Below are 11808 nucleotides of genomic sequence, written 5' to 3'. Positions count from 1 at the left end.
AAGATGGTACTCTGAAAATGGTCGCCAGTCCATCTGTTGTACAGAGTTTAAATGTCAAAATGAATGTTGTGGATAAAGCCGACCAAACTAGGACGGAATATTCAACATATCGAATGTGTAAAAAGTGGTGGACATACATATTCTACTGGACCTTCTAATTGCAAACTCTTTTATATAAATAAAAGTCTCAAACCATAATTTGAAGACAAATACTGGAAGGAGCATAGCAACGCAGAAGAAATCCTATGAGTCAACAGGAAAGAAACAAGCTTACCAAACATTGATCCTCATAAAGTTAAACATTGGCCTTATGAAAATGACAAAAGGAGGCGTTGCAAACAATGTTTTGCTAAAAAAGTGAGGAAATCCATATAGTGGATGTGATGTCTTTCTCTGTCTGAGCTGTTTTAGAGAATTCACAAAAAGTAATGGATTATTAACGGTTTGAATCACTGTTAACTAAGAAATGGTTGTACCAAGTTAGGAATATGACACATTTGAGCTTTTGATTTTGCTCTTTAATAAGAAATTTCAGTTTTTAATTTCCCTTAGAGCTCGTGAAATAGCTTTGAAAGAATATTGTTCTGCAATACAATGTCAAAATGTAAGTTCGAAATTGTCTCTTAAAACACTCAAAGGACCTCCTTTAAGCTCAGAGGAGTTTGTGAAGTGCAGAAAAACACCTGATTCAACCACTTTTTATAGTGCATAAGATGTTACCTTAAATCGACCATGTTTTATAGATAATTTTATCAGATGAAATATTTGGTCCGAGTACACAGTTATTTCGTAGTGCATTTCTTTTAGACAATAAATGAAAATTAAAAAAATCCCACCTGCGCTTTCTCAATAATATTTTTACAGTGTGTTGTACTACTTTTGGGACAAATTATATCAAAATTATAGAAAACTTCATCGGCTCTAACTCAAAATATGGACAATTTTATGTTAAGGGGGTCTTCAAATCTTTTGACAGCTTCCGAAGTGCTAATTTTTAACATTTTTCAGCTGGACCAAATCACTACTTTACTTTAAAATTCATGACTCAAATTTTTTTACAGAGTCATTTCACCCCTCTACTTGCTATTTGAGTCATAAAACATGGAGAAATAAATTTGGAAGGGGTATAAAAAAAATTAGCAAGTAACACACTGTCCACACTAGGGACTATATTCGTGGACAACGAAAATCAAAGGACAATAACTGTGTACTCGGACCTAATATAATCGGCCACTTTCTTTATTGATAATTATATTACACTTAACAAGATTCAACCACTTTTTATCAATAACTGTTTACGATGTAACCTTAAATCGGTAACTTTTTTATTGATTATTTTACTATAATTTACAATGAAGTCAACAAATTTTTAAAGATAGTCGAAGAAGATGTAATCTGAACCAACCACAGCTTTATTGAGAATTTTAAAACATTTATCAGTAAATTTTACGACTTTTTCGAAAATTGTATTAGATGTGAACTTAAATCGGTCTCTTTCTTTATTGATAATGGTATAACAATTTACAAGATTTAACCACTTTTTATAGATAGTGTATTATATGTTACATTAAATCGACCATGTCATATAGATAATTATATCAGATGAAATATTCAATCGGCCACTTTCTTTATTGATAATTACATTACACTTTACAAGATTCAACCACATTATATAAATAATTGTATTAGATGTAACCTTTAATCGGTCACTTTCTCTATTGATTATTTTACAATGAATGCAATCAATTTATATAGATAGTTGTATAAGATGTAATATACAACCAACCACAGCTTTATTGAGAATTTTACGTTTTTCAGTAAATTTGACTTTTTTGATAGTTGTACTATGTAACATAAAATCGACGATATTTCATAGATAATTGTATAAGATGTAACATCAAACCTGCCACTTCTTAATTGACAATTGTCCTACATTTTTCAGTAAATTTGACCTTTTTTGTAATAATTGCATTAGATGTTACCTTAAATCGGTCATTTTTTTTCAGATAACTTTATTAGATGTAACCTTAAATTGGCCTCTTTCTCTATCGATAATTGTATTACATTTTACAAGATTCAACCACTTTTTGTAGATAATGTATAAGTTGTTGCCTTAAATCGATTTTGTCTTATTGATAATTATGTCATATGAAATATTCAATCGGCCATTTTCTTTATTGATAATTTAACTACACTTTACAATATTCAACCACATTACATATATAATTGTATTAGATGTTACCTTTAATCGGTCACTTTCTCTATTGATTATTTTATTATATCTATAAAATTCTATGAACATACTTATGCCATCATACAAGAATGTCTGAAATTTCTATTTACACTTGGAGAAACTTCATTTTACACTTGGCATTGCACAAGGTTATGTTTTTCTCTTGACTGTTTATGACGTCTTTACACGAAATCCATTGGTTGTTGGGTGTGTACGGATTGGTAATTTTGGTCTTAGATGCATGATTTTTTTACTACTTGTTAGAGGCTTTGAACTAGCTGTTATTTAACTGCGAGTACTCTCAGATCTGTACCTAGTGTCTTTTTGTTGTTGGGATGTTCAAGTACCCGTCCAGGTCCACTTATATTTTTGTCCATCTGATGAGTTGAGCCTTTTTCAACTGATTTTTATAGTTCGTTCGTAAGTAAATATTGTTATACCACTGTCCCAGGTTAGGTTGAGGGTTGGGATCCCGCTAACATGTTTAACCCCGCCACATTCTGTATGTATGTGCCTGTCCCAGGTCAGGAGCCTGTAATTCAGTGGTTGTCGTTTGTTAATGTGTTACATATTAGTTTTTCGTTCTTTTTTTGTACATAAATTAGGCCGTTAGTTTTCTCGTTTGAATTGTTTTACATTGTCATTTCGGGGCCTTTTATAGCTGACTATGCGGTATGGGCTTTGCTCATTGTTGAAGGCCGTACGGTGACCTATAGTTGTTAATTTATGTGTTATTTTGGTCTCATGTGGAGAGTTGTCTCACTGGCAATCATACCACATGTTCTTTTTTTTTTTATATAAAAGGATGATTGAAAATCGCATTTTGAAAAAGTATATATATAGGGAGCTGTGCAGACATTTAGAAAAATTCTAAAAAAATGCATATTTATTGAAGTCTATAACAGTAAATCTTACAACATTCCTCCAAATATTCTAGGGCATTACTAGCTCTTCCCGTTTACGTATAAAAATCCCTTTTCATGTTATTAAAGTATTATAATTATTTATAAAAAAAAAAAAAACAATGGTGAATAATTAATAACCGATAAAACATTTGTTAAGCAATTAACAACCCAAGATGATTAATCACATGGATACATCGTACAACATGACAAGCACTAGCAAACGGAGATAACATACAAGTATCAACCCCGAACCCACGATTTGTGATTCAATGACTTTGAGCTAAATTTAGACAGGGCAATTGCTCGAAAACTACAAGCTACAAACCGCTGAGCAAATATTATTTACAAATTCACGGGTGGTGATATTACTGGAGAAGCGGACGCTGTTTCATTTGAGCTACTAAAGAATGCCATGATATTTATTATCAACAACTCAATTAATGCTGTATTTGGATTGTTTAACTGAAATATAAATAGTGTCACACTAGGACCTTTTAACGACAATTCATTGCACATATATGCATACATAAAGTACACTGTATGAAATGTACTAATGAAATCATTTTTAAATTTTTGTAGAATCTCAGAGCTTTGGCGAATTTGTTTTAAAAGCCGTTTCAAAGTAAAGACTTGCCAGATGCAATATTCTCATATAGTAATAAGGAACCAGCATTGATTTCTAAAAGATGCAGGACAGCCACCAAATGTTGACTAAAAAATATGACTCAGAACAAGACCTAGCAGCTACTAAAACATCTTTAAAAATCAGAAGCAGAATGAAAAGTCAACTGCATTTTCGGTGTTAAAAATTAGATTTTATTCTGAATCGACTCATCATTGATACCAGGATGAAGTTTCCAAATTGTACAAATATACTACAACTGAGCTGTCAATGTGTAAATCTCTGATTGAAATGTTTAATTCTGAAACATCGGACAAAAGTAAAAAGCAAATTAAAGAGGCAATATGTCAACTGTCTAATACCATTAGAATAGTTTTTGCAACTGCTGCATTTGGATTAGGTATAGATGTGGTAGAATCTCAAGAGTTTTGACGACTTTGCTATAAAAGCGGTTTCAAAGATTTTGATCCATTTTCTGAGTAAAGACTTGTCAGATCGATATTCACTTTTCTAAAAGATGCAGGACAACCACCAAATAAATCAATGAAAGCAAAGAACAGGGGAAATCGTTTAGCCTAAAAAAAAAAGCATCTTAAAAAAATCAGAAGCAGAATGAAAAAGTCAACTGCTTTTTCGTTGTTAATTGATTGATTGATTGCTTAACGTCCAGTGGCAAATATTTCATGCATATTCAGGACGAGAACAAATTAACAATAAATACAATAAGTAGATTCTGTAATAGGGGCGTCCGGGATTAAGGTCGGAGAAATTTAGACTGCCACGGGAAATGAGGGTATATTGGATAGGGACAGAAATTTAGCCTTGCAACAGGTCACCTACTGACCCCTCAAAGAGTTGTTGCAAGGGTTCTTAACGTGCAAAGAGCGTGGCACTCTCTTTACACGAGGCATCGGATTTAATGTCCCCATTCTGACCGGACGTGGCTGCAAATTTGTACATCCCGCACACCCAAACGGACGCCCCACTTTATCAAGGGTTTTACTGCCGGTCGGAGGAAGACCAATGGTGACCATACTTCTATTCCCCAGTCACCCTTGGGGGGTTTTCGTTGTTAAAAGATAGATTTTATTCTGAATCAACTCATCATTGATTCCAGGATGAAGTTTCCAAATTGTACAAATCTACTACAACTGAGCTGTCAATGTGTAAATCTCTGAATGAAATGTTTAATTCTGAAACATCGGACAAAAGTAAAAATAAATTATAGAGGCAATATATTAAATGTCTAATGACATTAGAATAGTATTTGCAACTACTGCATTAGAAATGGGTATAGATGTGGTAGGATGTCATACCATCGTATTATACGGCTCATCATCTGTTAATATTGATAAAAATGGAAAACATGATGTTGTAAGACCAATTTTGGTCAAGACAAATACATAGACAAAACAAACATAACTCGACAATAATAATATACATGTTGAAACAGTTATTGGTCTCCTTTTCTCGGTTCTAATGAATCTTTAATAAAAGAAACAAATGTTTTTTTTATCATTTGGTGTTGTTGGATTAAGTATTATCACGAGTTTATAAGTTAAGTTAAGTATATTAAAATTGATATATATTTCTTGTATTTTTATTAACTTTGCAATTCAAGAACGAATGGAGTTCATCGTCGAAGATATTGCATAAATTTAAATTTCTTTCGTTCCTTGGTATGTTTTTAAATCGTCCAGTTTCTTTTTAAAGACAACGATCGCTTATTTTAAATTTGGTTAACATTTTTTCTTGTATCTTTATTTGGGTGTGATATGTAGTATTTCATTTTGTCATTTATATAAGATTTAAGAAATTTATATAGATATATTTTATTATTTTCATTCAAGTATTTTATTCCCAATGCGGAAGACCACACAGGAGTTTAGATATACATCTGATTATTCCAAACAGGGGATGAAAATTGTTTATTCCTAAAACTATAAAAAAAAAAAAAAAAGTAAATCCTTCAATTAATTAGATTCATATTAAAATCAATAAAAAAATTGTCTTGTAGGTTAGTGGCATGATTATTAAAATGGTCCAAAACTCCCGAAAATCTAGCAAAACGAGTGGAAAACCAATAACAAGAATCTTGTGATTACTTAAGGATGTTTGCTGCTCTTGTTTTTGACTTTTTTGTCAGATATTCGGAATCCTCTAGTTTTATCCATGTATTGCCAATAAAAAAAATTCCCGCTAACCCCTATTTTTCTGTTCATTATTTTAATACATTTAGTTTGACAAGCCATTTATGAAAATCTTATAAAATCCTTGTTATTTTTTCATAGTTTTTGAAAGAAAAAAGGTGCCAATGTTAAATGTATGAAAAATCTAGAGAGAATCATTTCCCGCCAAATTTTCAATTGATTATACCTCGAAAACAAGGTCACGGACCTATCATTTTTTTCTGCTTTTTAATTTCTGTTATTTATATACTATCAATTTTTAACAATCATTTAAAAATCTTGTTATTTTTAAACAGAGGAGCGAACATCCTTAATGTAAAGGCAAGGAAGTTTTACTTAAGGACTAACGCAAAATCAAGCGATTGGTTTATTTTCAAGATGGACACAGATGCAGTTATTTTTGGATATTTCTTTGATATTTAATTTAATGTTAGAAGGCGTTTTTCCATAAATAGGACACAAACAAGTTATAATCAAAATAGACAATGAGGAAATTGACTGCTCTTCATTTACTATTCCAAGTAAAGTAGAACTAACAATTAGTTGAATATCATCCCTGTCAAGGTGATACAATCAAATCCGAAGATGAAAAACAATTTGGAATTACTTAACAATGTAATATTGAGAAACTTGATCAGTAATAATTTAAGACAAAAAGACTGCTTATACAAAAAGGACAGCAGCTGAACATATTTCTTGATTGGTGTTCTTGTGATCTAATTAATAAGATTTAAAACATATAAGAAGTGATACAGTGTTCACAACTATCAATAAATGAAACAAATGGTTGGGACCACCACAGGATGAGTGTAATTTGAATTGTCATGAACTGAGCCTCTTAATTCATTTGTTTGTGGTGTGTATGTATTTTCAGCTCAAACCCTACTTCTTGGTTTAAGTTATGGTTGCTGCTTTTTTTACAGGATTCAGTTCAAAACAGTCTTGAGCTACTGAGAATTATTGGATCAGGTGATTGGAATGAGTTGTTGGCACTGAGTGCCGAGTTGATACCTTTCATGCCAAGTATTCCTACTTCCCTTGCAAATGAGTGGAATGTGCCAAAACTGATTGAGGTGAACCAAAGGTATTCAATATACGTTAAAAGACATTTCTTTATTATATTATTTATGATATTCATACTCACAAGATTCACAACTATTAGTAACAGTTGATTGTAGTTCAACAATGTTCAGTCACTTTTTACAATTAAAACTATGTATGTAGTGTATGTGTAGATAATAACTTCTAATAATAATACAACCTGAATCCAGTTACCGCATAATAAATGATGTTAATTGGTTCTATCCAGTTTCAAGCAAATACAATCTAAGCATATTAGTATTTGACACCAATCAATATAGGCATATAGTGTATTGAGTTTATAGTACTGAGTTTCTCGTCAACTTACTGTATATCTTATGACTTTGCTCAAAGTTTCATCCATAATAGGTTGAAAATAAATATGATATCCTATATTTAACTAATTAGCATCACTGCATAATTCTTTTTCTTTTTCAGGTATAAAGATTTTATGCCAGCCTCAATTGGAAAGAGGATCTGCTTGGCCACCAAAGCAGATGGGAACTGCATTTTCAGTGCTTTTTCCATTGCTTTGTATGGGGATGAGGGTAATGCCCATGCTTTGCGGCTACACACTATTGTGACAATGGCTGACAAAGTAATATGTAAGTTTAATATAAATATGTGTTCTTTAAGTTTTCCAATCTTCAATCTGAATGAAGATGATCCATAACTGGTGTTTATGCAATATATACTCTCATTTACAAGATCAAGAAGAACTTTATTTTAATTTTGTTGTTAACCAAAAAAATCCATTAACTATGGATGGTCTGAAAAGGCATCTCTTATCTGTTGCAGGTCACAATGTAAATATAAAGAGATGTGGTAAGATTGCCAATGAGACAAGTCTAAATGAAGTGGATGTAGTCAACTATAGGCACAGTACAGCCTTCAACATTGAGAAACAAGCCATACAGTATAGTCTTTAATAAAAGACTGTGATATGAAGATTATGAAACAGTTCAATTAGGAAAATGGCTGCTTATTCAAACAAATATAGATTTTTAGACTTTGTGGTGTATTATTGCTCCTTTTTTAAATAAAAGATTTATTTTAAGTTAATTTATAAGTATAGTAAATGTGTACACACTGTCATTGAAAAGAATATCATACATAGGTTAATTGGCCCTTGCTGGATGGCGTCAAAATTTGTTTGCCTTTAACAATTAAAATAGATGTTTTAATGTTCCTCTCCTAAAAATGGTTTCAAGTTTTTTGTTGCCAGCAGGGCCATTTGGGTTGTTCTCGCACACCTAGTCTTTCATCAATTTGATATCTAATATCTTTATTGTATGTCAATGTATGATGGCATACAATTGTTACTCTGTCATGTTATTTCCTCGTTTATTTTAAACCTGTAACTTATCTGAATAAATGTTGATACTTAAAAAAATGTTCCTCCAGCTTATTGATACACAATTTATTTTTTTACAGATCACAGAAGAATTTGGTGAGGAATGCTGCAACTTCATCGGCTGCGTTTCAGGTCCAGAGTATTCAGTACCAGAAAATGTCAGCCAAGGGGAAATAGTAGAGTTCATTTGTCAACAAGAACTCCTACTTAGTGCAAGAAAACCATACAGAGATTGCTGTAAGAAAACAAAATGTCAAATTGTATTATAACTAATCAGAAACTTAAATTTTAATCCATATCTTTATATATTGATGATATAAAGGTTTTTTGCAGATTCGTGTTTAGAATTCATAGTAATGTCTTAATATAATAACAGGATATAGAAAAATGAATGGTTATGGGAGAGTTCAGAAGATTTAAAAATTAAGCGGAGATAACCCAGATGGATAAATTGTTTCTACTTAAAGATAAACGTTTACATAGTGTACATGATTTTGATTAATAGGTCTGTTAAATGAAATCACAATTTAGTTAGTAAATGATATTTGATATGCACTTGTTAAAGCTTTAGAATATCTCATTTCAAAACTTAGTTTTTTCTTTCATTACCTAGTTTGTACAGTTTGGTTGTCATTATGTTGTAAAAATTGCTCACAGACAAGACATGTTTCTGTGTCAACAATATTTCCAAATAAATTATTATTTTTCTGTTTGTATTTCAGCTTTATTTCATTTGCACATGTTGGTCAACGTGGTAAAGAGGCCTGTTATTAACCACTCCATCAAAGAGAAGCTTGTTTTTTTCATTTATGGAAAACATTTTCCGTTGCTTCTCTGATGTGCTGCTTCCCTAGCCAATCAATGTTGTTTGGGTACCAAGCAAACCAAGCAGGTAAAAAGTGATCAATTGAAATCATTTTAAATATTGACTGACAGGTTATTTGTCCTATATAGCTATTGTGGTACATTATGAATGAAAACATAGTTAATAAATCTACTTTTAGATTTACTAAGTAACATGCAGGCATTATACATATTTCTAATTCGGGTTGATTGATTGATTGATTATTTGGTCTTTCACGCCAGTTTATGCACTACTAACTACTAGCTATTCCACAGTGGCCTCTTTTTGTTTGTTGAGGAAGCTGGGAGTGTCGGGTATTTAAATTTTTACACATTAGACTGATTGAAATTATGAAATATTGAAAAACAGATATGGGCAAATGCACAAATAAGTCGCCTAATTACCCATTATGTTATTCATTAAAAAAAACATCTGTAGCTGACCAATTTTATTAATGTCTAATCTCTTAAAATGTTCTATTGAATAGAAGTATCATGGTTTTCCTTAAAATGTGTATAAGTTTTGTTTTTGATATTGCAGATATGGCACTGTACGCCATGTTGTACAAGCAGTTTGCTCAGCTGGCCCATATGCTGCAAATATTGAAGAATGTGCCTTTGAAGGGTTGTCCTGTTGCTTAAAAACATCCAAAGCAAATCCTCAGCACAACCCTTCATGGGTTGAATGTAACCTATGCGGGCAGTGGGTACATAATATGTTTACAAATCAAAGTAGAAGACATAGGGGAGGACGATCATTTCCTATGTGGATGTAACCGATTACAAAATAGTATTTGCTCACTGGAGAGGTAATTATAATTACAATGCCAAATTAAGAGTTTTGAACCCAATTTTATGGTCCTCTACAAATGGAAAATCATAATGGGAGCATAGTACATATGATTTTGATTGATTGATTGTTGGTTGCTTCACGTCCAGTGGCAAATATTTCATGCATGTTCAGGACGAGAACAAGTTAACATTTCTCTTTACACAAGACATCGGATTTAACGTCCCCATTCTGACCGGACGTGGCTGCAAACTTGATGCATCCCGCACAGCCAAACGGACGCCCCACTTTGGCAAGCGTTTAAATGCCGGTCGGAAGAAGACCAAGTGACCATATTTCTATTCCCCAGTCACCCTTAGGGAATATGGTTTTGATAACAACTGCATAAAGGTTGAATAACTGCATGCAGAAAATAATTGTTTTTCTCTCATAGATATCAACTAGTTAATTTAAATCAAATTGAACAGTTTTTATTACAGAAGCTACAAAATAGAGTTATGGCCGTTCAAGCCAAGAAACTGCCAGTGTCAGAAGAGGAAAGCTAAAGGTTGTTGAATGATCTAAATGCTAGTTCTATATGTTACGTCGACAGTGGAGATTTTGAGCAGTAATGGGCTGATGCTTTGGTGAGTATTCTTTTATGTTGTATCATATTTTATTACTCTTACCATTAATATTTTAGAAGAGTTTTTACGAGAGAAAGACACTGCACTGGGAGTGGACTTTTAGTAAACCAAAGAAATAGACTTTTTCGACATCCCAGAATCACTCGTTATTGCAACTCCAGAATTGGCATCAACTGTACACAACTTTATTATGAGATAACGGGAGAGGCAGGAGGAGAATCTTTTTTTCTTTCCTTTCTTCGACATCCCAGCATCAGCCGTTATTATAGCTCCAGGTTTGCAATATCATGAATTGAAATTCCATCTTTCGGATATATCAACTGATGTTATTAAATTATTTGAATATTTATATTGATTTATTTTTAGCCTTGTATTATGTTAAAAGCATACTATTTGTAATTTGTATATACTTATGGACCATTTGTTTTATCTCATTTAATTCCCGATAATTAATCGTACTGTGACCGTTATTGATCCCGTAGGAGAGGTGTCAACAACAATCAAAAGCTTTATGTCATGTTGAATACAGATCATTGCTTGCATTTCAAACATATTTTTCATAAATACTGTAATGGAAGTTGTAATCATTTAATCACATCAAATGATATCCAAGTCTAATTGTTATTGTAGTCACAATCATAAGGATTATAATATGTTTTTATAGAATCTTGACATTTTCATATTTAATTTCAATTTTTGTCAAATATTTGAATGCATCTGGGCATGTTTAAGAAGATTATACGTATAATTGACCAGTAATGAAAATTCATTACAGGAAATTTATACAAACCGAAATATTCCCAGTTTTAGAATTGGTAGTGGAATGTTGAAACACTGCATCATGTTAAACAAATGGACAGCAATTCTTGTGTTTTTTTTTGTATTTGGTAAGTTGTCAGTTGTAAGTCTGATATGGAATAAAATTAACCTTCGGAACTCTCCCATTTGAACTCTACAACATATAAATAAACGACATTAAACCTTCTCTGCAGAGGTTTTACGTTTATTAATGATAGTATTTTACTTTTTAAAGGACTTCAAACTTAAATACCAGAAAGAGTTGGTGGATGATTTGTGTGTTAAACAGTCCTTATGAATGGTGTGACAGGGACAGTAGTTCACACAAACTCATTGAAAAGATGGGGTCGTAAAGTAAATTTGGTGTA

General features: G+C 32.1%; 1 pseudogene; it reads left to right on the top strand.

The window, feature by feature from the left end:
- The first annotated feature begins 5002 nt into the window (after positions 1–5002).
- On the top strand, positions 5003–11472 carry LOC127736524 (uncharacterized; annotated as a pseudogene).
- The last annotated feature ends 336 nt before the right edge of the window (positions 11473–11808 follow it).

The sequence above is a fragment of the Mytilus californianus genome, unplaced genomic scaffold (genome assembly GCF_021869535.1).
Source record: "Mytilus californianus isolate M0D057914Y unplaced genomic scaffold, xbMytCali1.0.p SCAF_32, whole genome shotgun sequence".
NCBI lineage: Eukaryota > Metazoa > Mollusca > Bivalvia > Mytilida > Mytilidae > Mytilus > Mytilus californianus.
This window is presented reverse-complemented; position numbering and strand designations above follow the sequence as displayed.